This window comes from Eleginops maclovinus, chromosome 5, assembly GCF_036324505.1.
Source record: "Eleginops maclovinus isolate JMC-PN-2008 ecotype Puerto Natales chromosome 5, JC_Emac_rtc_rv5, whole genome shotgun sequence".
In the NCBI taxonomy this organism is placed as follows: domain Eukaryota; kingdom Metazoa; phylum Chordata; class Actinopteri; order Perciformes; family Eleginopidae; genus Eleginops; species Eleginops maclovinus.
In genome coordinates, this window is record NC_086353.1 from 26,561,710 (window position 1) to 26,588,408 (window position 26,699).

Below are 26,699 nucleotides of genomic sequence, written 5' to 3' on the forward strand. Positions count from 1 at the left end.
GCTTTCCATCCATTTAGTAAGTTACATTAAGATTTGAAATACAAAATATAAATCGACTAATACATTATTTTATGTTATCAAAGCTAGCCAGTCGAATATAAAATAATTCTAATGAACTTTTAATGAACACATTATGCATCATGTGTTCCCCCATCTATTAATAATTATAATACAATAAATTGCTTAGTTGTATCAAAGTACATTTGTATGCATATTCAGAGTACTTCTTCCATCACTGCTCGCAGGTTACTTCTGGATCCTGAGTCTTGGCTGTGCCTGTTGCCATGGTTCTGCTTGACACATTTTATTATTTTTGGCACCACATGGAAACAGTTTGACATCTTTCTGGAACCACCTTCTTCCATCTTTTTCATAAATGTTTTTCCTTGTCCGTTGCAAGGGTCTCAGGACAGAGGGTGTTGAATGCTGCACAGATTGTAAAGCCCCCTGAGGCTTTCTAACACAATTTTACCATCTGAAATAGAACCATAGGTTATATTTTAATTGGACTCTGCTGTGTTATTAACCACCATGATTTTAAGATTTGAGTTATAGTCCTGGCTTAATTGGCCAACTTTTAACCCACTGAAAATGATGGGGGAATCATCTGACTGGCATTCACATCTTTGTATTTCCAAGCCTTGTAGTCTCAGATATCTCTTAAGCTCTTTCATATGTTGAGAAGACAGGAATATCTTAAGATAACTCTGTCATTTATGTATTACTGTAGAAATATTGCAGCTACACACATTTATTTTGGTGGCACCTGGAAGATTATTGACATCCTCCTGGATTCATCTTGTTTATATCGGTTACATTGTCTTTTTATGTAATTTAAATTGTCTATTTTATAATTGTATCATGTTTTATATTCTGAAAAAACACAATATCTATCACATGTCTGTTTGATCTGGGAGAACTATCTGTCACAGTTGGGGTAGACAGGACCCAAGCGCAGTACAGAGACAGGGAGCCAGAAATCGAGGTCCAAACAAAAGGCGAGCTTTGTTCAAATTAAAGCTGTACTTACAAAGAAAAACCTCACCTACACTAACCAGGGGACACAGGGGACACAAGGAACAGGAGCAAACAGACAGAAGGACAGGAACAGGCCGGTAACATCGACGGGAACAGACAAAGGAACAGAAAATGGAGAAGACTAGGTAGGAAACGACGACAACCGAACAAAGGTCAAAAGGGAAGACAAGACTGAGAGTACGGTCGAATTGTCCAAAAATCAGCTCCTCTCGTCTATTCCTATCCACTATTCTTTGACCTTTGCGTGAAACGTCACAGGGTTAAGGAATGGTGGATAGGAGAATTCAAAAGGACTTAGGAAAAGAGACTGCGGTGCTCTGAGAACCCGACTGCACTGACACTATCCTATGTGTTTATGATGTCAGTGGACGTTATTAATGTGCGTCTGCTGTGGGGAACTACAGTTCTCTGTACAGGACTACTGAAAGCACATCTACTCTGCACCGTGATGTGATGGTGCTGTTTATGCTTTATGAACGAGGACAACAGAGAACATGTATTCTTCATTAGGTTGGAGTTGTACGGAAATCAAAAAGGAAAGTGAAACTGATGCCTGTGACAAACACTGAAATGTGGACTTTATTTGATCACTTCAGTGAAGAAGTAACGTTCATATTTCTCCTTTTGATTAATATAGAGCTGAACGTTCAAAGCAAAGCACTAAAGTAAGTTACGGTATAATTTTAAACTGCTTAATAAGCCCCGTGACTTTCATGATACGCGTCTTTCATCACGATTGGTTGTTTCTGTGAACGGCCGAATGTTGTATAATGGTAAAAGTTGCGTCTGCAAGGCATTGATAGACAGCAACTTCTCCTTTCCTTTCGTAAAGGAAGGTCCAGTGTTTCCTAAGATAAAGGAGATTATAAAGAAAGTTTCAGTGCTCCTTTTCATATCATCTAGAGAATGCAAACAGCTCTTACCATGGCTGCCACTGAGGTACTTCCGGGTCATTCCACTCCGTTAGGAACCTTCCTCAGATAAACTGACAATTCCACCGCAACCTAAATACACAGAAGAGTAATCACAGACACAAACAAATCCTTGTCATCTTGGTTGTTGATCGGGATGGATGATTTTTACAGTTTGTTGCACGGCCCCCAGGTGGCAGAAGAAGCCACAATAAAAGCCAAGAACAGCTAGGTTACACAACCCAACACAAGAAGTATAAAAACTATACGAATCAAAGAAAGTGAGTGAGTTTAGTGTGTAATGTAATGTCAAGTAACATAAGCCCTATGTGTGTGTGTGTGTGTGGGGGGTGGGGGGTGGGTAGAGTCAAGCAACTTCATTTCCAATTGAAATGTAAATATGGAAGGAGATGGAAACACATACATCCATCTCTTCCATACGGCAACACACACACACACACACACACACACACACACACACACACACACACACACACACACACTGCCAAATCGTCGCCAAGACGGTGCCAAGCGGCGATAGGAAGCAGATGTTTGAACAATGCGCAGCGCCCCTCAGAGGCAGGACGGGGGAGAATGGGCTGGAGCTTTTCTTACAAATGTGTCACTCAGCACCCCACAGCACATGCACAGATATGAGCCCAGCAATTACTGTGACAATGCTGAACAGACACATACACACATCCAGATTTGTATGACTTCACCTCTGAGGGCATATGCACACAGTATGTAGGAAGCTGAGGAACACGGAACTGCATGAGAAGAGAATCAATTAAAACCCAGATGTTTTGACAAAGCGAAAGAAAAGGGTTTTACAACGTTAAACAAATGGAAACTACACAATACATTACATCACAATATAAGTGCTGTTATTTCATAAGACTGGAGCAGCAGAAGCTGGCTCATTCATACCACCAACATGCAGCTGAGTGCTAGACAAGTAGAGGTAAAATGGATATTCTATCATAATGAGTGAGCTGTGTTTAAATACATTACCACTTAAGTTATCTGCAAGAATTCTACTTCAATTGTTTTATTATTTTGTGCCTCGTAAATTGATCACTGTTTGTAGTGCTTTGGGTACTGCCTTTCTTTGGTTAGTTTTACAATCTTTGGAAGTAACTGTTTAGATAGTTTGCTCTCTAAAGCTATTGTTTTATCAAAAGCAATTATTTGCTTGACTGCTGTGTGCAGACAGAGCTGTGTTACTGTGCTTAGCTTATTGGATAAACATTGTGTGGCTGTGCTGGTGACTAAAAATGATCTGTGTTCATTGAGGAATCTTAAAGATAGATAGATAGATAGATAGATAGATAGATAGATAGATAGATAGATAGATAGATAGATAGATAGATAGATAGATAGATAGCAGCGTAAAAAGACAAGGCATTGTACACAGTCAAATTAAAAGACTAGAAATAAACAATTCAAAATGTAAACATCTCAATAGAAATAAAATAGCATTACAAAAGTAGAAACTATACATATATATATAGCTTCTGTTTGTTGAGTTCTAGTTTTACTGCTATGTTCCAGTTCCTTCTTCATATATCAACCTTCTCCACTGTGTACTGATGCTTTTCATCTCTAACAGAGATCTGTGATGTTACTGCTGATGCAACATTCACTGCTTCTAGTTTTTCCACCAGTGAATCAGGAAAGGCGTTTTTGTGAAGCAGCTTTGAGAAATGCATTGGATTTGTTACAATTTTAACAATACGTTGTGTAAGTAATGCTACAATTTATCTACACAATAAATGATGGGCATGCTCAATTTGAAACTGACGTTGGGAAATTAGGAAAGACGAAACTGCTGCAGTATGATGTTGGTTTAAGATATTACAGTTAATGAAACAGCCTATCACAAACATATGGATGTTTTGCCACACATAGCTGCCGTTAGCTTGCCTCACATGATCTAACATGCTACGTAAACAAAGCACAGAACGTCACTGAATACAACAGACATCCCTTTTCCACTGAGGTGAGTTCTTTTCTAGTTCTGTGCTGGTGCCAGTTTGATAAGCAGTTGAACCTTGAGAACTGCTTCTCCACCGACCGCAGCTCTGAAGAAGCCACATCATGACATCACCGTTTATGCAGCTTTTTCAACACTGGCGTGAATTTCACTCCCAGCAATAACAATTGCGGATTGCGTCAGAGCTGTGCTCATGTTGCTGTTATACTTTCAGAGACAGATTGAATTTAAGAACAAGTTCTCCAAATGTATACGATTTTTCAGACTAATGTGGTGAACACCTAGTCTGCCCCCACTACCATAGCTGGGCAGACAGACAACAGGTTTCCAAGAAAAATTCTGCTTCAGGATGGAATAAGTGTTGATAATAATATTGCATGATGAGGGAGATCGAAGTGACATTACTCACTGTCCCAAATAATAAGAGTAAAAATAAATAAATAAATATATACTTAAATATTATCTCGTATTACATGGATGATTTTAGCACAGTCACCAAAGCTAGTCTGATGAATCAATGACAAAATGTATTGTAAATAAAATAATACTTGCATTATGAATGTATTACACATTTTACATAACTCCACATCACGGAACATTAACCGGGTATAAATGCTTTGAATGAGTATGTATTTGTTGCTCAAATTGTGGCATAAGCTGTTCTTTACCAGCATATCTTACCGGCACATTTTCACTATTATATACAGTATATATAGATATAGATATACAGTACATGTGTGGTCATGTCAGGTATATTCTTTTGTTTGAAGACTAACAGTTGATTTACAGTAGACCAGGAAGCTTCTTGTAAAGTTTTCACAGTGTTTATTTATATAATGATATGATATGATATGATAAGTCTACAAAAGAAGCACAGCTGTGGTCCTTCCCCATGTCACTGATCCACAGTCAACATAAAGCAGTTATCTGTCCACGGCAGCATGGAAAAGGCCTTGAGCTCCCGTAACACAACACATTTAAGATCTTTGTTTTGGTATAAAGTTTCCTCCCATTGGTTGGCGGCGGCTGGGGCCTGATCATTGGCCCCTTGTTGACACATCCCTGCCTCTTATTTAGTGTTCTTCCATTGACTGGCCAGGGCGGGTCCACAGCGGATTCTGCTTCGTCGTCTTCTTCTGTCGACATGTGATGATGTATTCATTTCTCCTTAGATTCACATCTACGATATAGCCTACTATTAGCTACATGCTACCGTGATGCTAATAAACAATACCATCTGGTGACAGGAAGTACAAAGTGTCGCCCACCAACCGGTCCATTGGGCAACAGTGAAGTTTGTCCTTTAACGTTCCGTCACAATATAATGATTGTTCTTACAGTCACAATTAAGCCATTTGCCGTTCTCGGCGCTAGTGCTTTTGCAACAACTATCTAATTTGTTATGTTCAGGTTAATCTTGCCCCAGCCTCTAATATAGAGCTCCTACGTATGGTTATGGTGGAGAAACCTATTAACTATATCTTTACCTAACAAATTGTTGTTTGCTGCAATTGTCATGCCTTAAACGTTTTATATTTGAGAGTCAAATTGTTCAAATGCACTTGGATGTGGCTCTGAATTATGCACATATTGGTTTAAAAGCTTGATAAGGAAATATTTTGTATCTTACTGGAACTAATATTGTGCAATCCATAGTTAGTGCAACATTATATTGCACATTTCAGATCTCATCTTTCATTTAGTTGCATGCTGATCTGTACAATATGTTAACAGTGTGCGTTGTAAATGTATTCATTTTTGTATATTATCAGGGAGACTGGAAACCAAAATAACTCTTTTGCTTATCCCCCAAAAAATGTAATGAAATAAAGATTTGATCAATTTGCCACTTTTCAGCTTGTTAAAATCTAATCAGATTCTCCCACAGGTACTCGCAGTAAAAAGGAGTGTATGTAGTGAGAATGTGTCTAATTGACCTTTTGTGGTGGACTGAGTGGTCTTTTAATTTTTTTTTCTGTGTCATTTAGAGCTCAAGGGGTTACAGGAAGGCTAGCAAGTGGCATTTAAAGACATTTACACAATGACATTTCATAGATCTGATAATTGAAGTCATGACTTTTAAATTGAAAGAAGTTAAAAGGTGTATGGACACAGTGAGGGTAACCTGTCAGCATATCAAACTCCTGAAGCACCATATCAGATATTATCCCGTGGAAGTATCTACCCTGACTGACAATATTATATTAAAGGATGGTTGAACCATTATAGAAAGTCCAATGGAAAATCCAAAGACCACAACCCCCCTGTCAACTGTCAACACACACATGATATATTGTGGTTATAATGCACATCACTGATTTGATTTGATACTAATTGATACATTGTCATTAGAGCATATTTGTGAGGAAAATGATATTAAAAAAAGTATAGACAGTTCATACCCTCACTTACATGAGGTCTATAATTAAAAAATACAAAAAGCACTGCGCGTAATGCCATTGATTTGGTTTAGACTTCACAAGTATTTAGCAGGATGTTATATCTGGGTTTGGACATTTTTTCAAACATTTAGGAAAATGTAAATTCACAGTTCAATAAAATACATAACAGTGTAGCCCTTAAAGACAGTTTAAGGTGAAAATGTAAATACATCATCTTTAAGGGAAAGCATATTGCTAGTGTCACACAATAAAACATAAGATTTATACAGCGCTTTTCCTAATGCTCAAAGACGCTTTACATAAGATCAGGAGAGAATCACGATTAAAAGATATTTATCAATTTTAACACAGGTATATCATTTTTGACCTGGTCATTTTAAAAGTATCACAAGCCGAAAAAGTGTGGGCACCCCTGGACTAGAACGTAGCTTTACAAGTAGCATTGCAGTTATTGTCCAGTACTGATTGGTTCTATATTATTTAAACTTTTTTTTTTTTTTACCAGAATGTTTTCTGAGAATATGTTGCACTAGAAAAGGCTAAACCGTTTATTTGAATTATTGTTCGAGCCATCGTTTTTTTTAATGTTCAGATTCTAGGTGTTGAAGAAGAGCTGCCATTCGCCTTATTCACCTGGCGGCCATTTTGAAACTCGAACGAGGCTGAGGGGTACACAAACCCGGAAGTTTGACTCCGACGCATACGATCAATGGAAGATTCAGCAGCACCAGCAATGGAAACTCCAGTGTGGACCACCAACCTTTCTTGTTTGCCAGAATTAACAATTCAAAATGTGGAGCAGTGGGCCAGTACCGACTGCTCCACACACACACACAACATACACTGAGTGTGCAGTGAACCTTCCTCAACCCTGGATACACTGCTCCAAGAACTGAGCAACTCTTATCTTATGAATGTTAATACTTAGCTTACCTTATCACTTACCTGATAGTTATACTGTCATTATACTATCATTGTCAACAAGCAATAGCAACATGCACCTAGCGCTGTCTGGCTTTGCTAATTTGAAACAAGATAATACTGTATTTGAGTAGATATCAATGAGGCTTATGTGATATTACATCAACTAGAGATAACATGTTAATGAGATAAAATCAACATGTTATTTTCAGTCAGACAGGGAAAGGTACATCGTTGATAAAACTCATAATGAACATTTAGCAAGCTGGTTTAAACTGTGGCACTGCTCTGCGAACTGAGCAGTTTGCCCACTTAGCACTATGATACCTGTATGTTGTACGGTGACTCATTTTTCCGCACCGAGGGAAAAGACCTAGCCCTCACAAATATGTGTTCGAGTTTCAAAATGGCCGCCAGGTGAATAAGGCGAATTGGGAACCAATAACTCACCACAGTGTCTTCACTTCTTTAAAACTGTGTTAGTTTGTATAAATGTTCATACTTGTAATCTTCTCATTTCTTCTCATGTTCGGCGCATGTGTGTGACATTTTTTAGTTTGGCACCCCTGGTAAACTGAGCGAGCTCGAGGCACTAAGTTATAAAATAAATCTTGTGAGCTGTAACATGTTTGTATATATTGTTTAATTCTCAGTGTTCACTTATATTTTCTGCTACATATTACATGCTAATTGAAGCTAATGCTATGCTAATTGTAGCATTTACTGTTAATCATTGTCTGTATGGATGTTGTAGGAGCAATATTATGAGTTGTTGGCATGTCGATTTATTTTGTATATTTATCTTGCTATATTATATTCAGTGATGGACAAGTTACTTCCAAAATGTAATACAGTACATATAACTTATTCCTGTCTTTTTAAAGGAATAAGTTACATTACATTATTACTGTCTCTGAACTGTAATGCGTTACACTACTTTTGAGTTACTTTGAGTTACTTTCACCAAAATAACAGCTAAAGTATGGCTCTAAATGCTAAAATGTAGTTTATTGCAGCTCAATAATTAAAGCTATCCATCTGGCAGTACATGCTGAACATTAGGAAAAGAGCTAGAAAATAAACCCACGCTCCGTTTAAGTGGGCTGAATAATATGTGATACCGGTAAACATGACGTCTCTGTGTGTCATTAATAACATGTTAGTGGAGCCTCTGCACGGACCTGTGACCTGCTGTATATGAACGAGTCTCTATGGCAGCGTTAGCTCACCTTGTCATTGGTGTGTTAACGGGGATTTGGCTGACAAGCTTTCTAAAAGCTGGCGATTCCACAGAGGACAGAGGCTGCAGATCTTCAACACTCTGCCTTCTCGGGGTTCAAGAAGCAGACCCAGAGAAAGTTACCTTCTGTTGCTTTGGCCTGCGTGCACTCCTGTTTTTTTCTTTTCTTTTACCCAAGCCTGCAGCTCTCCATTGTGGGTAGTGCTGCGTACCTGGACTCACATTCAGGTTCAGGTTCAGGTTCAGCTAATTATCAATTGAAAATAAACTCATAATCAACTCAGATTCAAACTCGTCCGGTTTATTGTGTTCCCTGTGTCCTTTGAGTCTACATTTCTCTACAAAGTACAAATGTAAAAAAAAAGTTACAAACACTTTTTGCCACTTAGTCTACAAATGACTTATGACATCAACTACAGTAAACTACTAGTCTACTACAAAGTTCAAACATTTATTTCATTTACCAAACTAAAGTAACCAAACCAAAAGCTCCCCGCACTAGAAAAGATGAAGCTGAATAAATGCCCTAGTCGGATAGTCCCGAATCCGATGCTACTACTGGTATATTTTATAATATAAAGCTAAGAATGCCTATTGTTTACAAGCCTATTTAAAATTAAAGCCTATTTTCCTAAAAGTATTGTTCAGCTTACCTCAATCGTTGTTATTTTGCTCGCCAAACATCGCCGCCAATGTAGCTGAGGCTGCATGTGGAGTAGTTTCTATTTTGTGGTTTCGCCTCAAGTGCCTCGCTATGTTCAATGTTACCCCAGCGCACTTGATCACTTTCCCGCACAGGTTACACGTCGCAGTATCTAACGGCAGTTTCGATAAATGATCCCACACCTTACTGGATTTAAAGCCCCGCGGCATTGTGTTTACATGACCCGTGACGCCGTAGACCAAACAAAGGAGTTAGCTACGCTACCAAATATCCAATATGGCGACCACAGCAGCCCACGCTGTCCACTATGTCTAAGCTAATCACATCGCTAGCTTCCATTGACGTCACACACAATGTTTTTCGTCTTTTCTCAGCGCAAATTTCTCGATCTATGGAAGGTTTTAGATGGTTTAGAATAAAAGTAGAATATACGTAAGTGCTAGTTTTTTTGCGAGTCCAAGTACCGGTTCCTGACGTTTCGGTTTAAACTGGACTTGAACCGAAACTTTTTACAAGTCCAGTACCGGTTCGGCGTACCGGTACGCAGCACTAATTGTGAGCCTGCAGCTCTCCATTGCGAGCCCGCAGCTCTCAATGGTGAATCCGTTTCTGCAGCCCTCTTAACCAATAGTAAACAGGCTTACTGAGTTACTATTCTACCTGCACAGTTATTTCTCTGGTGTCAGAATGTCTCGCGATGTTTGTGAATTCTTAAAAACAAAACACTACATCTTTTCGGGTTAAAATGTGTTGTAACTGCATTACTGAGAATTGTAACAGGTATTATATTACCCACATTTCAGAAGTAATGCGTTATATTACTGCGTTACAGTAAAAAGTAATACATTACTGTAACTCCGTTAGTTTTGTAACGCGTTACACCAACACTGATTATATTGAACACTTGATGGCGGTGATCAGCTGCACTTGGGTGTATAAATAGGGGTCATAGGTTACAGGTAAGGGATGGAACACAGGCGAAGAGCAAACAGTTCTTACCAGACATGGACACCAGAACAACAGGCCCGGCAGAACAACCCATACATCTCATTCATCACCACAACACTAGTATTATAAACTAAACTCTAAATATACCTGAACTAAACTGCATTTCAAAAAAGACTTCATGAATAACACAATTGGAAGCGAGGATACCCGGCCCGGAGGAAGCCCGGGGTCCCCTTCTGGAGCCAGGCCCAGAAAGCCGCCGAGCGGGTGTGGGGATACTCACAAGCCCCCGGTTGGTTGGAGTTTACCCCAGTGGACGAGAGGGTCGCCTCCCTACGCCTGCGGGTCATGGGGGGGAAAACTCTGACTGTTGTGTGTGCTTATGCACCAAACAGCAGTTCAGAGTATTCGGCCTTCTTGGAGACCCTGAAAGAAGTCCTGTATTGGGCTCCTGAAGGGGACTCCTTAGTCTTGCTGGGAGACTTCAACGCACACATGGGCAATGATGGAGACACTTGGAGGGGCGTGATTGGGAGGAACGGCCCCCCTGATCTGAACCGGAGTGGTGGTTTGCTACTGGACTTCTGTGCTAGTCATGGATTGGCCATAACAAACACCATGTTCGAACATAAGGATGCTCATAAGTGTACGTGGTACCAGAGCACCCTAGGCAGAAGGTCCATGATCGATTTTGTTATCGTATCATCGGACCTGAGGCCGCATGTTTTGGACACTCGGGTGAAGAGAGGGGCGGAGTTGTCAACTGATCACCATCTGGTGGTGAGTTGGGTCAAGTGGCGGGGGAAGCCTCTGGACAGACCTGGTAAGCCCAAACGTGTAGTGCGGGTGAATTGGGAATGTCTGGAGGAGTCCCATGTCCAGAGGCCTTCAACTCACACCTCCGGCGGAGCTTTTCAGGCATCCCTGTGGAGGCTGGGGACATTGAACCAGAGTGGGCGGTGTTCAAAGCCTCTATTGCCGAAGCTGCGGCAGGGAGCTGTGGTCTCAAGGTCTTAGGTGCCTCAAGGGGCGGGGTAACCCTCGAACCTCGTGGTAGACACCGGTGGTCAGGGAAGCCGTCCGACTGAAGAAGGAGGCCTTCCGGGATACGTTATCCCTGGGTACTCCTGACGCAGTTGCAAGGTATCGACAGGCCCGAAGGGCAGCAGCCTCAGCCGTGGCCGAGACAAAGCAGCGGGTGTGGGAGAAGTTCGGAGAAGCCATGGAGAAGGACTTTCGGTCGGCACCAAAGTTGTTCTGGAAAACCGTGCGACACCTCAGGAGGGGGAAGCAGGGAACCATCTAAGCTGTGTACAGTAAGGATGGGGCGCTGTTGACCTCAACTGATAGTGTGTTAGGGCGGTGGAAGGAACACTTTGAGGAACTCCTGAATCCGACAACTCCGCACTCTATGTTAGAGGCGGAGCTGGAGTATGAAGGGGGATCAATTCCAATCTCACGGGGGGAAGTCACTGAGGTAGTTAAACAGCTCCACAGTGGCAAAGCCCCGGGGGTGGATGAATTCCACCCAGAAATGCTGAAGGCTCTGGGTGTTGAGGGACTGTCATTGTTGACACGTCTCATCAACATTGCGTGGAAGTTGGAAACAGTACCGAAGGAGTGGCAGACCGGGGTGGTGGTTCCTCTCTTTAAAAAGGGGGATCAGAGGGTATGTGCCAATTACAGAGGCATCACATTACTCAGCCTCCCCGGGAAAGTTTACTCTAAGGTGCTGGAAAGGAGGGTCCGGCCGATTGTCGAACCTCAGATTGAAGAGGAACAATGCGGCTTTCGTCCTGGTCGTGGAACGACGGACCAGCTTTTCACTCTCGCAAGGATCCTGGAGGGGGCCTGGGAGTACGCTCATCCGGTTTACATGTGCTTTGTGGATTTGGAGAAGGCGTATGACCGGGTTCCCAGGGAGATACAGTGGGAGGTGCTGCGGGAGTATGGGGTGAGGGGGTCTCTGCTCAGGGCCATCCAATCTCTGTACTCCCAAAGCGAGAGCTGTGTCCGGATCCTCGGCAGTACGTCGGACCGATTTCCGGTGAGGGTTGGCCTCCGCCAGGGCTGCGCTTTGTCACCAATCCTGTTTGTGATATTCATGGACAGGATTTCGAGGCGTAGTCGTGGGGGAGGGGTTTTGCAGTTCGGTGGGCTAAGGATTGCACCACTGCTTTTTGCAGATGATGTGGTCCTAATGGCTTCATCGGTCTGTGACCTTCAGCACTCACTGGATCGGTTCGCGGCCGAGTGTGAAGCGGCTGGGATGAGGATCAGCACCTCCAAATCTGAGGCCATGGTTCTCAGCAGGAAACCGATGGATTGTCCACTCCAGGTAGGGAATGAAGCCTTACCCCAAGTGAAGGAGTTCAAGTATCTCGAGGTCTTGTTCTCGAGTGAGGGAACAATGGAGCGTGAGATAGGCCGGAGAATCGGAGCAGCGGGAGCGGTACTGCAGTCGCTTTACCGCACCGTTGTGACGAAAAGAGAGCTGAGCCAGAAGGCAAAGCTCTCTGTCTACCGAGCCATCTTCGTTCCTACCCTCACCTATGGTCATGAAGGATGGGTCATGACCGAAGAACGAGATTGCGGATACAAGCGGCCGAAATGGGATTTCTCCGCAGGGTGGCTGGCATCTCCCTTAGGGATAAGGTGAGAAGTTCAGTCATCCGGGAGGGACTCGGAGTAGAACCGCTGCTCCTTCGCCTTGAAAGGAGCCAGTTGAGGTGGTTCGGGCACCTAGTGAGGATGCCACCTGGGCGCCTCCCTAGGGAGGTGTTCCAGGCACGTCCAGCTGGGAAGAGACCGAGGGGTAGACCTAGGACCAGGTGGAGGGATTATATCTCTACGCTTGCCTGGGAGCGCCTTGGAATCCCCCAGTCAGAGCTGGTTGATGTGGCCAGGGAAAGGAAAGTTTGGGGCTCTCTGCTGGAGCTGTTACCTCCGCGACCCTGACGGAAAAGCGGGAGAAGATGGATGGATGGATAAACTGCATTTGCGACTGGAAAACCACCTTGTTTGTCTCTGCGTACGATCACTCCCACCCTCATCTGTGTAATAATGGCAAAACCTAAATAGGACATTGGAAACCATTTACCATTACAGATGTGCTGCATTATTTGTGTGTGTTTAAGCAGTAATTCAATACAGTTAAGGTGTGTAAATGAACATTTTAAACTGTCAAATACTGAACAATTGTTTATAATCTTTAGTAATAATAAATAAGCTTTATTTTTGTGATCATTTTAGTTTTCACAATGCTCGAAGAAGATTAATACAGTGATGCTAGAGGTCATCTCAACGGCAGAAGAGTAAAAGAACTGCTTCCGGAGAGACTCTGCTGTTATGTTGCACAGGGCTGACAAAGAGCCTTCTCTGTTTCTTGTTTGTGGCATTTCAGCCCTTGTCCACTACCAGCATGAGAGACAGGGCACAATGTTGGCCGTCAACATGTTTATTTAGTCCAATAGTATCGGTAACATACTGTTACGAACTTCAGACACAAAAAAAATAAATCTCAGGATGCCCACAAGGAGGATTAGTAAATTTACAACAGAAACAGAAAATCACTCAGTATGAGGAACAAAAAACGTACAGTATATACCACCAAAACGTAGGAACATTGAGCAGGCTTCAAACATGAAACAAACGCTGGTACGCTGGCTACTGACACAAGGACAGGACAAGACCAACTGGCACAAGACAAGGGGAGACGTTTAAACATGAGGTAACTGGGAACAGGTGGACACAATCAGGGGTGGGGCTGACCAGGGCAGGGACACAAAGACAGGGAGACTGGAATGAGATACAAGAGGTTGAGTACCAAAAATAAAACAGGAAGTGGTAGACAAGACAAAAATGACTAGAGTCTAAACATTAACCTAACATATTTTATGAGACACAAGATAACACAGTGAGGGGATCAGCTGCAGGACTTCATCAGCTCTCCTCAGGTTACAGTCTTGAGTCTGAAGGAATTGTTTTCAGCAGTTTACACTCAGAGTAGATCTGCTGCACTTGCATCAAGTTTTTCCACATTTCTTTATTTATTGAGTTATTTGAACAGATGTGAAGATAAATGTGTTCACTGTGGAAAGCTAAATGCGGCTGTGAAGTCACATCATACATTTCCTCCAGAGTAAAAGCATCCACTGTTATTACAAACATAATAATAACCACAGCAGCTTCAATTCCTGTTTCACTAAATGATGCCCTTCAATTCAAATTTGTTAATCTCTGGTTGTGCATATGTGTAACCAGATGTGAAGCGCTCACTATATGATAATGCTATTCTTAGCTTGTGGTCAAATGCCACATATCCAGGCCAAATGAAACAGGGACTGGAACCTCTCCAGTGTTCACAATTTCATAACTTTTAGTGGTCAAGTTCTTCTGGTGGAAAGAATATTGGAAAAGAAGAAGTGCTGGGACTGGGTTTATCTTTCCCCACAGTTTTTTACCATCCAGTCTAACATATTGAAAAAAAAAAAACTATGAATATGTAAAATGTATAAATAATTGATGCGATTTGACTTTGAAGAGTTGTGTGTGGCTTCGGGCAGCTAGATCTAAACAAACTCACCTAGGAGGATTTTTATCTACAACACACACACACACACACACACACACACACACACACACACACACACACACACACACACACACACACACACACACACACACACACACACACACACACACACACACACACACACATACACATACACATACACACACATACACATACACACACACATACACACACACACACACACACACACACACACACACACACACGTCTGTACAGACATATTGTTGTTATTGACACATTTTCAGCGTAGAGGTAATTTTGACTGTGTGTGTGTGTGTGTGTGTGTGTGTGTGTGTGTGTTTTATAGCTCATGTATCCACGTGGTTGAGGGTATGTTTCTTCCTGTGTGTATGTGTGTGTGTGTGTGTGTGTGTGTGTGTGTGTGTGTGTGTGTGTGTGTGTGTGTGTGTGTGTGTGTGTGTGTGTGTGTGAATAATGAAAATGTATTTTCTCCTGAGGGCCTCCACCAAGCCTGAAGAAATAAAATATTAATGATCAATCACTGCTTAGACACACACACGCACACACACACACACACACACACACACACACACACACACACACACTTACGCACACACACACACACACACACACACACACACACACACACACACACACACACACACACACACACACACACACACACACACACACACACACTCCTAATCCAACATACTGTATGTAATGCCCTGCTATGACGTCAGCTCACAATGGAAACAGGTACCACGTTTATCCTTAAAGATTAATCCATGAAGTTCATCGAGTCAACTGCATCTCCAACAACATACAGTGTCTTCACAGGTTTAGAGTCTTATGGTAGATATTTAGACTATATTTGATTGATATCCATTTGATATTCATCAATACATTTCACTAAAACCCAGTCGATCGCAAAGGTAGTGTGGGTAGATCGCATGGCATTGAAAAAAAAAAAGTTAGCCTATCATCCATCCTTACTATGGCATTTGCCAATTGATTGACATACAGGTAAGCCAGTCAGATCTCATCACGCAGTTCACCACGCATGCGTCAAACGCGGCAGCTGCAAATCAGGGCTAGCTGATTACCTAATTAGCCTTCCAATGAATGGGGAAGCTGGCCCAAGTAAGAAACCAAAAACGTTCAACTTCCATCCAGAATGGGAAGAGGACTTTTTTTTCACCATGTCATATTCGAAGTGCATTTGTCTGATCTGCAAATCTACGATCGCTATTTCGAAGAAGGGAAATGTGAAGCGGCACTTCCGGACAGTTCACAGAACTTACGACACTGACTTTCCTCCAAAAAAGCGAGCTGAGAAAGAAAAAGATCAAGGAACTGAAATGACAGTTGTGCGGACAGCAGGCATTTTTCACAAAGGTGACTTCAAAAACTAAGGCAGCCACCGAAGCATCGTTCAGGGTGAGTCACGCCATCATTAAGCACAAGAAGTCCTTCCAAGATGGAGAGATGATAAAAGAGGCATTCGTTGAAGCGGCTCACTCGTTGTTTCGGGACTTTAAAAACAAACCGGAAATATTTTCTTCAATCAAAGCTCTGCAGCTATCAAGAAGTACAGTTACACGGCGCTGTGAAATGATGGCCGAGGATTTGACACAGCAGCTTCAGAAGGACATCGAGGATTGCGATTGTTTCTCACTGCAATTGGACGAGTCTACAGACGTAGGTGATACAGCTCAGTTGTGCGTTTTTATTCGGATGGTTTTTACAGATATGACTGCAAAAGAGGAGATGTTAACAATACTGCCCATGACAGGACACACGCGGGGAGAGGACATTTTTCAGTCTTTCAAAAACTTCATTGAGAAGACCCAGCTCTCTCTGTCAAGTGATGCTTTCCCCGACTTCCTCAATTATCACTGCACAATACACCGACAAGCATTAGCCTATGCTAAAAAATGCTTAACCTGAAAGAGATAATGGATGTGGCAATAAAGATCACCTGTTCTATTCGAGCCAGATCTCTTCAAAGATGACTGTTCCGTTCGCACACACTCCGTACACACTGATGTGAGATGGCTTAGTAGGGGGAAATTCCTGCAGAGATTTCGAGAGCTCTGTCCGGAGATAAAATAGTTTCTCCTTGTCACTAAACATGCAGAATACAACCAACTAAATGACGATCAGTGGCTGCTAGACTTGGCATTTTTAACCGATCTGACCAACATGTTGAATGACCTTAATTTAGAGCTGCAAGGAAAAGACAAAACCGTGGTCAATATGATTAGCTCCGTTAATGCTTTCAGACAAAAATTGCAACATTTGTCCTCAAAGCTGCAGCGCCATGATTTTGGGAACTTCCATAACCTGGCGTCAGAGCTGGAGACGCAAAGGAAGGCTTGTGCGCAACTTGACATTGCCCGTTACACAGAGCAGATTGGGACAATTGTGTCAGAGTTTGACAAACGCTTTCAAGACTTTGCTTTACTCCAGCCAGTCGCTACATTTACAGTATGTGCTGCCCATTTCAGGAAGATGTTGAGGTTGATTCACTCGCATCAAAAATTGCAACGCTGTTACTCCTCTGGAGTGGAGGGTGAGATGTTGACACTACAAGCTGACATTCAGCTGAAGGCCAGGGCTCATGGACAGTTCTGGAACTTACTCACAGAGGAGAAGTACCCAAACATGAGGAAATGTTCTTGACTGCATTATTCGGCTCCACTTCTTTATGTGAGTCAGCCTTTTCCCACATGAAGATTATTAAGTCCAAATACCGTTCCACCATGACTGATGATCATTTGGAAGTCTGCTTGAGGATGGCTACCAGCAGCTACTGCCCGGACTATGCAACCCTGGCTGATTCCATTCAGTACAAGTCATCAGAGTAAGGTAATGACCAAAAATGTATTGAGTTGTATTGTGCCATACGGGTTGATGCAGTTATCGAAGGTACACCAACATAAGGTATACTCGGTATATATATAAATAAATATATGTTTAGCATTTTTAATGTAGGTAGATCATTTTGACTTCATCATCTTAAAAGTAGCTCCCAAGCTGAAAAAGTGTGGGCAGTCCTGCTCTACACTTTGTATAAAGTGACCCGTAGTGGAGGTCAGAAGACAGATGAATGTGATGCTAAAAGCTTTGGAGATGGAGCTCAGACTAACAGCTGCTCTGGAGACCCTGACAAAAAGCAAGAGGGACAGAGAAGAGACTCACAATGTTGCAAAAATTCTCCAGAGAGTCAACATGGAGAAAGTCAGGAGGGGACATAAGGCCCAGGAGAAAAGACAGCAAAATCAGTCGAAGCAAGAAAGGCTTCAGTGGAAACAGTTCAGGATGAAAGAGGTCAAAAGCCCCACTCACAATTTCACCGCTCTGAATAGAGAGCAAGAGAGGAGGCGAGAGGAGGCTGACAGCCTGACCCCCCTCCTGAAGTCATCTGAGACCCAGAAGAGAACAGGGTTCCTGCAGAAGAAATAAATCTCCTCTTTACTGCCAAACCACAACCAAGACTGAGGGTATCATATTCCTCTACTATGGCCTTTTACTGCTTTTAATGATCATCAGAGATGGTAGAAGTACTCTGATCTTGTACTTGAGTAAAAGTAGAAGTACTCTGATCTTGTACTTGAGTAAAAGTAGAAGTACTCTGATCTTGTACTTGAGTAAAGTAGAAGTACTCTGATCTTGTACTTGAGTAAAAGTAGAAGTACTCTGATCTTGTACTTGAGTAAAAGTAGAAGTACTCTGATCTTGTACATGAGTAAAAGTAGAAGTACTCTGATCTTGTACTTGAGTAAAAGTAGAAGTACTCTGATCTTGTACTTGAGTAAAAGTAGAAGTACTCTGATCTTGTACATGAGTAAAAGTAGAAGTACTCTGATCTTGTACCTGAGTAAAAGTAAAAGTACTCTGATCTTGTACTTGAGTAAAAGTAGAAGTACTCTGATCTTGTACTTGAGTAAAAGTAGAAGTACTCTGATCTTGTACTTGAGTAAAAGTAGAAGTACTCTGATCTTGTACATGAGTAAAAGTAGAAGTACTCTGATCTTGTACTTGAGTAAAAGTAGAAGTACTCTGATCTTGTACTTGAGTAAAAGTAGAAGTACTCTGATCTTGTACTTGAGTAAAAGTAGAAGTACTCTGATCTTGTACTTGAGTAAAAGTAGAAGTACTCTGATCTTGTACTTGAGTAAAAGTAGAAGTACTCTGATCTTGTACTTGAGTAAAAGTAGAAGTACTCTGATCTTGAGTAAAAGTAGAAGTACTCTGATCTTGTACTTGAGTAAAAGTAGAAGTACTCTGATCTTGTACATGAGTAAGAGTAGAAGTACTCTGATCTTGTACATGAGTAAAAGTAGAAGTACTCTGATCTTGTACATGAGTAAGAGTAGAAGTACTCTGATCTTGTACATGAGTAAAAGTAGAAGTACTCTGATCTTGTACTTGAGTAAAAGTAGAAGTACTCAGATCCTGTACTTGAGTAAAAGTAGAAGTACCAGAGTGTAGGAATACTCTGTCACAGCAAAAGCCCTGCATTCTAAATGTTCCTCCAGTGAAAGTAGAAAGTACTCTCATCTAAATGTACTTAAAGTAGCGACAGTAAAAGTAGTCATTGTTGGATTGGTCCATTTCAGAATAATATCTCTGATATGTTTTATAATTATTGATCATTAAAGTGTTCTCAGAGCTGGTGAAGGTGCAGCTAGTTTGAATGGCTCTGTATACTGCAGGGTAGCTGCTGGATTTACTCCAGGTGAACTAAAGTCTGATTTAAGGGCTGATTTTATTTACCATCATTAATCCAGATCTGTAAAGAAACTAAAGGGGTTAAGGTTTCAAGGTTTTATTGGTCATATGCACAGCATATACAGCGTATATGTTGGCAAAGAAAATCTTATGTCCCATGCTCCTCCAACAACTCAACATACATGGTGCAAATAAGATAAATAAAATAGTGCAAAAAGAGAGAAGAATATTTACAATATCAACAATAAAGATTTGAGGATGTGAAATATATACATATGTGGAATACATTGAGAGTATTTAAATACTTTACACTGTTGAATGAGGAGGTATGGACAGATGCATATATTATGTATAACAGATGTATATGATATGTAATATATATAGATATGTGTACTATAAACAGATATGTATGGCAGATGTGTATAATATACAGTGGGGCGAATAAGTATTTAGTCAGCCACCAATTGTGCAAGTTCTCCCATTTAAAAAGATGAGAGAGGCCTGTCATTTTTATCATAGGTATACCTCAACTATGAGAGACAGAATGAGAAAAAAAATCCAGGAAATCACATTGTAGGATTTTTAATAAATTAATTGGTAAATTCCTCGGTAAAATAAGTATTTGGTCACCTACAAACAAGCAAGATTTCTGGCTCTCACAGACCTGTAACTTCTTCTTTAAGAGGCTCCTCTGTCCTCCACTCGTTACCTGTATTAATGGCACCTTTTTGAACTCGTTATCAGTATAAAAGACACCTGTCCACAACCTCAAACAGTCATACTCCAAACTCCACTATGGCCAATACCAAAGAGCTGTCAAAGGACACCAGAGACAAAATTGTAGACCTGCACCAGGCTGGGAAAACTGAATCTGCAATAGGTAAGCAGCTTGGTGTGAAGAAATCAACTGTGGGAGCAATTATTAGAAAATGGAAGACATAGATAGATAGAATCGGAGGATGAAACCCTCTTTATTTGTCACATGCATGCACACAGCAGAGCACACACAGTGAAATTAGTCCTCTGCATTTAACCCATCCTAGTACTAGGAGCAGTGGGCAGCTATCGTGCAGCGCCCGGGGAGCAATGGGGAGGGGGGATTGGAGGTGTCCGGTGCCTTGCTCAAGGGCACCACAGCAGGGCCTAGGAGGTGAACTGGGACCTCTCCAAGTAGCAGTCCACTTTCCATATTTCAAGTCTGTTCGGGGACTTGAACCGGCGACCCTACGATTCCCAGTCCAAGCCCCTACTGACTGAGCCACTGCTGGACAAAGAGGCATACAAGACCACTGCTAATCTCCCTCGATCTGGGGCTCCACGCAAGATCTCACCCCGTGGGGTCAAAATGATCACAAGAACGGTGAGCAAAAATCCCAGAACCACACGGGGGAACCTATGAGTGAATGACCTGCAGAGAGCTGGGACCAAAGTAACAGAGGCTACCATCAGTAACACACTACGCCGCCAGGGACTTAAATCCTGCACTTCCAGACGTGTCCCCCTGCTTAAGCCAGTACATGTCCAGGCCCGTCTGAAGTTTGCTAGAGGGCATTTGGATGATCCAGAAGAGGATTGGGAGAATGTCATATGGTCAGATGAAACCAAAATAGAACTTTTTGGTAAAAACTCAACTCGTCGTGTTTGGAGGAGAAAGAATGCAGAGTTGCATCCAAAGAACACCATACCTACTGTGAAGCATAGGGGTGGAAACATCATGCTTTGGGGCTGCTTTTCTGCAAAGGGACCAGGACGACTGATCCGTGTAAAGGAAAGAATGAATGGGGCCATGTATCGTGAGATTTTGAGTGAAAACCTCCTTCCATCAGCAAGGGCACTGAAGATGAAGCGTGGCTGGGTCTTTCAGCATGACAATGATCCCAAACACACCGCCAGGGCAACGAAGGAGTGGCTTCGTAAGAAGCATTTCAAGGTCCTGGAGTGGCCTAGCCAGTGTCCAGATCTCAACCCCATAGAAAATCTTTGGAGGGAGTTGAAAGTCTGTGTTGCCCAGCGACAGCCCCAAAACATCACTGCTTTAGAGGAGATCTGCATGGAGGAATGGGCCCAAATACCAGCAACAGTGTGTGAAAACCTTGTGAAGACTTACAGAAAACGTTTGACCTCTGTCATTGCCAACAAAGGGTATATAACAAAGTATTGAGATGAACTTTTGTTATTGACCAAATACTTATTTTCCACAATCATTTGAAAAGAAATTCTTTAAAAATCAGACAATCTGATTTTCTGGATTTATGTTCTCATTTTGTCTCTCATAGTTGAGGTATACCTATGATGAAAATTACAGGCCTCTCTCATCTTTTTAAATGGGAGAACTTGCACAATTGGTGGCTGGCTAAATACTTTTTTGCCCCACTGTACCTTACAGTGTACACACACACACACACACACACACACACACATGCCCTCACAATGATAAAGAGAGAGCGGAGCTCACCTATCACCACCATTATTACCCCTTCCCAGCTGTCCCCTTTGGGGAATGGACCAGTCCTGTGTCACCGACTGACATCTCTCCCATGGGTCTCTAATGGCACACACACACACACACACACACACACACACACACACACACACACACACACACACACACACACACACACACACACACACACACACACACACACACACACACACACACACACACACACACACACACACACACACACACACACACACACACACACACACACCACCTGCAGCTGTCACACTATCCCTGGCCAGAAACCAGAGGTATACATGAGTGAGTAGTTATGTGTGTGTGTGCATGTACATGTGTGTGTGTGTGTATGTGTAAATGTTGTCTAAATGTGGACGGACACAGTTCTGACAGTTCTTGATTTGCTGGACACATTTTTGGGGGCAGTGGACAGTTATTTTTTTTGTGAAAATGAAAATAAATGAAAGGAAAGTAACACGTTGTCCATTGTCCTCCCGCCTCCTGCAGCTGTGATTGGCAGAAATCCTCAGGGGCAGAAAATTGTCCCAATGTCTGGACCTGGTGTGTGTGTGTGTGTGTGGGACATGTGTCCTCAAGGCATTATTTACAGATATAGTGAAAATCGTTTTCAAGTATCTGAAAAAATGTGAACATGCACAGTGCCCTCACCACAACGAAGATGTTGTGTGGGAACTTCTTTTTAAATAGGGATATCAACCCAAACTTATGTCATCTAACAATTTCAGGTTTATAATACATTAATTATGACAAAATACAGATTTCATAAAAGATGATTACAGATAAGCTCTTAATTATTGTTGCGTCGGCATTTTAGTTTCTCTGCATTTGATTCTTTTATCCATGCACCTGATAAGTGTTTAAGATTACTTTCTATAAATACAAATTACTGATACAATATACATGTTGAATAATTGCAGTAGGTTATTTAAATATCTATAATATCAGAGTTGGGTGTAACGCGTTACAAAAGTAACGGAGTTATAGTAATGCATTACTTCTGAAATTTGGGTAATATAATACCCGTTACAATTCTCAGTAACGCAGTTACTGTCATGATCCTTGTTTCGTATGTCATGTCTTTCTGTTGTGTGTTTTATTTTGAAATGTTTTCCCCACTTATGTCATGTTAAGCTTCACTTCCTGTCTGCTGTTTCCCTCCTGTGCCTGATTGCGTTATTGTGTTCACCTGTTGCCCTTGTGTTTCTCCTCCCCCTTCCAGCTGTCTCTCGTCTTGTGATTACCCATGTGTATTTAGTCCTGTTAGAAATAATCAATATATTGGAGCGGAACATTAAAAGATAATTCACTGTTTCTGGACGGATCATATTTGTCCAATTCCGGTAGTATTACCGGATGTTGTTTTTAGCCTCAGATAGCATAAAGCTAATATTGTATTGTATATATGAGTAGAGGGAGAAGGACGCGTGGAGTTACATACTAAACACACCGCCTCTACCTCTCACTCATTGATGCTGCAATGATACTATTGCGTGTTTAATAACTGATAAACTTCAGAAGGATTGCATAATAGAATATCGTAGGTGAGAGCAAAGCCCGTCTACGGAAAGCCCCTTCACTCTCTATTCACCCCCATTGTACCGAATTTGGCTGCAGTTCACCTAGGGGGCGATCGCGGGCGAGTGCAGAATACATGGACCCCTATGGAGCTAGGCGGCTAGCTACATCATTCTCCTAGCATATCGTCTACAAAATCCAAAATACTATTGTGGTTTCCGAGAGGTCGACAGGGATTTTTCGTCAAAAGTGGAATAATCTGGGGGTCATAGCCTTTTGTTTTCTTACAGGTTGGGCAGTTGCGACCCAGGTTCTGCTAGCATCTGGCTAATGAAAGCCGATTGGTCAATGAAGAACTCACGACTGGTTACGACCGAAGAATACGCTTTGTGGTACCTGTCCACAGAACATCAACAACGCCAAAGCCCGTCTACGGATCCCATTTCTGATCTCACTTACAACTTTGGATGGATGACTAAAACAATATGTTAACATTATATAATCGACAAACTGTTTTCATACACGCTTGTATTAACTCGTCAGCATCATACTTTCACCAGTTAACCACACACTTTTATTGTCAAAGCTTTTTTTTTCTGCTGACCATATCTAACGTTAGCAAAGTTCCCTCTGGTAATAGTACTCACAGTGCTAATGTAGCCAACTGAAGCAACCAAATAACGTATTTTTTCAAAAACGACATATTCACATCAGAAAGTCTTCATTAACACTTAATTGTTTGTTAAGATTTGTAAATTATGAGTATCAAATAATGTCACACCTTTTCAAAACATGTAGAGCCGAGTTCAAATCAGTCCCACGGAGCCAAATCAGCTGCGATCGTATGCAGCTGTTGCTGCGAGGGAAAGGAAAGGGAAGGAGAGACACAAGGTGCCGTAAAGCAATTTATCACGCATGACGTCATCCGATTTACAAAAACCTAATTTTAGTCAAAATCAAGCGAATATAAAATACTAGCTATGTGTCGTTTGTGAGGATTATCCATTCCATGTTTAAAAAACTATAGCAGTGATTTAAAAAAAAATTATATCCAAAGAAATGTAGGAATCTATGGGTGGGGCTCCATAGGACCACATTCATTCTGCACTGGCCCACCAGCGCCCCCCAGGTGCAGTACCATACCGGAACGGTTTTGAGAGTGAACGTTCTCGTCAATATTAAAAGTTCTCTGGTGAGAGCTTCAGGACATCACTAACAAGATGGCGATGGTGACGTCATAAGGGGACCCGCCCCCGACGACTTGAGCCTATAGAACAATCCGGAGAACCCCATGTGACAAGCGGCCAACAAGATCCAGCCCCCCGCTACCAACCAATGAGAGCACGAGACCGGAGCACGTCTTATTTCCAAGTTGTTTATTGTATGGTCGGAAAGGTTCTATAAAACATGTCTGTATTGTGAAATCGCTCTCTTTTGTTCCGGACCGCCAGACAGTAACTACTGATGAGCTCCACTCAGTCAGCGGCCTGTGGACGCGTGTCCCAGGCTATTGAGCCACAGCTGTGAAACTTTTGTAAAACCTACTGCTGCATCCTTTTATTAAATACTCCTTTTAAAACTTATAAGAGGAGGTTCACTTCGTTTCTTTTAAATCGACTCCTGGGCTTCGAATAAAAGAACATTTCCTACAGTCCCTTTTTCCCTTTTGTCTGTGGTTCGGTCGTCGTCATTTCTTCCCTGGTCTTGTCCATGTTACCTGCCTGTTCCTGTCGCCCTTCATGTCTGGAAGTGTTATTTCATGTCCTGTGTTCCCCTTGCTTCATGTTTTCATCAACAGCTTTTGAATAAAGCTCGCTTTTTGTTTTTGACCCTTGCCTGCTTCCCCTGGATTTACTGCACTTGGGTCCTGTTTCCCCAACCCTGACAGTTACAACACATTTTAACCTGAAATGATGTGGTGTTTTGTTTTTAAGAACTCACAAACATCGCGAGACATTCTGACACCAGAGAAATAATTGTGCGGGTAGAATAGTTACTCAGTAAGCCTGTTTACTATTGGTTAAGAGGGCTGCAGAAACAGATTCAAGATGCAGAGCTGCAGGCTCACAATGCAGAGCTGCAGGCTCGGAGAAAAGAACAGAAGAAAGGAGTGCGCGCAGGTCAAAGCAACAGAAGGTAACTTTCTCTGGGTCTGCTGCTTGAACCCCGAGAAGTTCAGTGACTCGTGGCAGAGTGTTGAAGATATGCAGCCTCTGTCCTCTGTGGAACCAAATCCCCGTTAACACACCAATGACAAGGTGAGCTAACGCTGCCATAGAGACTCGTTGATATACAGCAGGTCACAGGGCCGTGCAGAGGCTCCACTAACATGTTATTAATGACACACAGAGACGTCATGTTACCGGTATCACATATTATTCAGCACACTTAAACGGAGCATGAGTTTATTTTCTTGCTCTTTACCTATTGTTCAGCATGTACTGCCAGATAGATGGATAGCTTTAATTATTGAGCTGCAATAAACTACATTTTAGCATTTAAAGCCACACTTTAGCTGTTATTTTGGTGAAAGTAACGCAAAGTAACGCAAAAGTAGTGTAACGCATTACAGTTCAGAGACAGTAATAATGTAATGTTACTTATTACTTTAAAAAGACAGTAAAAAGTAATATGTGCTGTATTACATTTTGGAAGTAACTTTTGGAACACTGCTAATAATGCATAATTATAATATTCTGGTTTCATTATTTATAGATACGATTCTCATGTTTAACAGTCAATTTCTATAAAATATAATTACTAAAAGATAGAACAACAAACAAAACGCTTAAATGTAAACAGTCATTTCATAATTAATACATCCATCCATCCATCTTCTCCCGCTTTTCCGTCAGGGTCGCGGAGGTAACAGCTCCAGCAGAGAGCCCCAAACTTTCCTTTCCCTGGCCACATCAACCAGCTCTGACTGGGGGATTCCAAGGCGCTCCCAGGCCAGTGAAGAGATATAATCCCTCCACCTGGTCCTAGGTCTACCCCTCGGTCTCTTCCCAGCTGGACGTGCCTGGAACACCTCCCTAGGGAGGCGCCCAGGTGGCATCCTCACTAGGTGCCCGAACCACCTCAACTGGCTCCTTTCAACGCGAAGGAGCAGCGGTTCTACTCCGAGTCCCTCCTGGATGACTGAACTTCTCACCTTATCCCTAAGGGAGATGCCAGCCACCCTGCGGAGAAATCCCATTTCGGCCGCTTGTATCCGCGATCTCGTTCTTTCGGTCATGACCCATCCTTCATGACCATAGGTGAGGGTAGGAACGAAGATGGCCCGGGAAAAA

At 42.1% G+C, this 26,699-nt stretch overlaps 1 long non-coding RNA gene across 1 annotated transcript; it reads right to left on the reverse strand.

Moving 5' to 3' along the window:
- Window positions 1-1,641: 1,641 nt before the first annotated feature.
- LOC134865165 (uncharacterized) lies at window positions 1,642-24,505 on the reverse strand. The gene is made up of 3 exons (XR_010165907.1): window positions 24,188-24,505; window positions 1,962-2,042; window positions 1,642-1,886 (listed from the first exon to the last, which is right to left on the reverse strand). It is a non-coding gene; the product is annotated as an uncharacterized LOC134865165 (long non-coding RNA).
- Window positions 24,506-26,699: the final 2,194 nt, after the last annotated feature.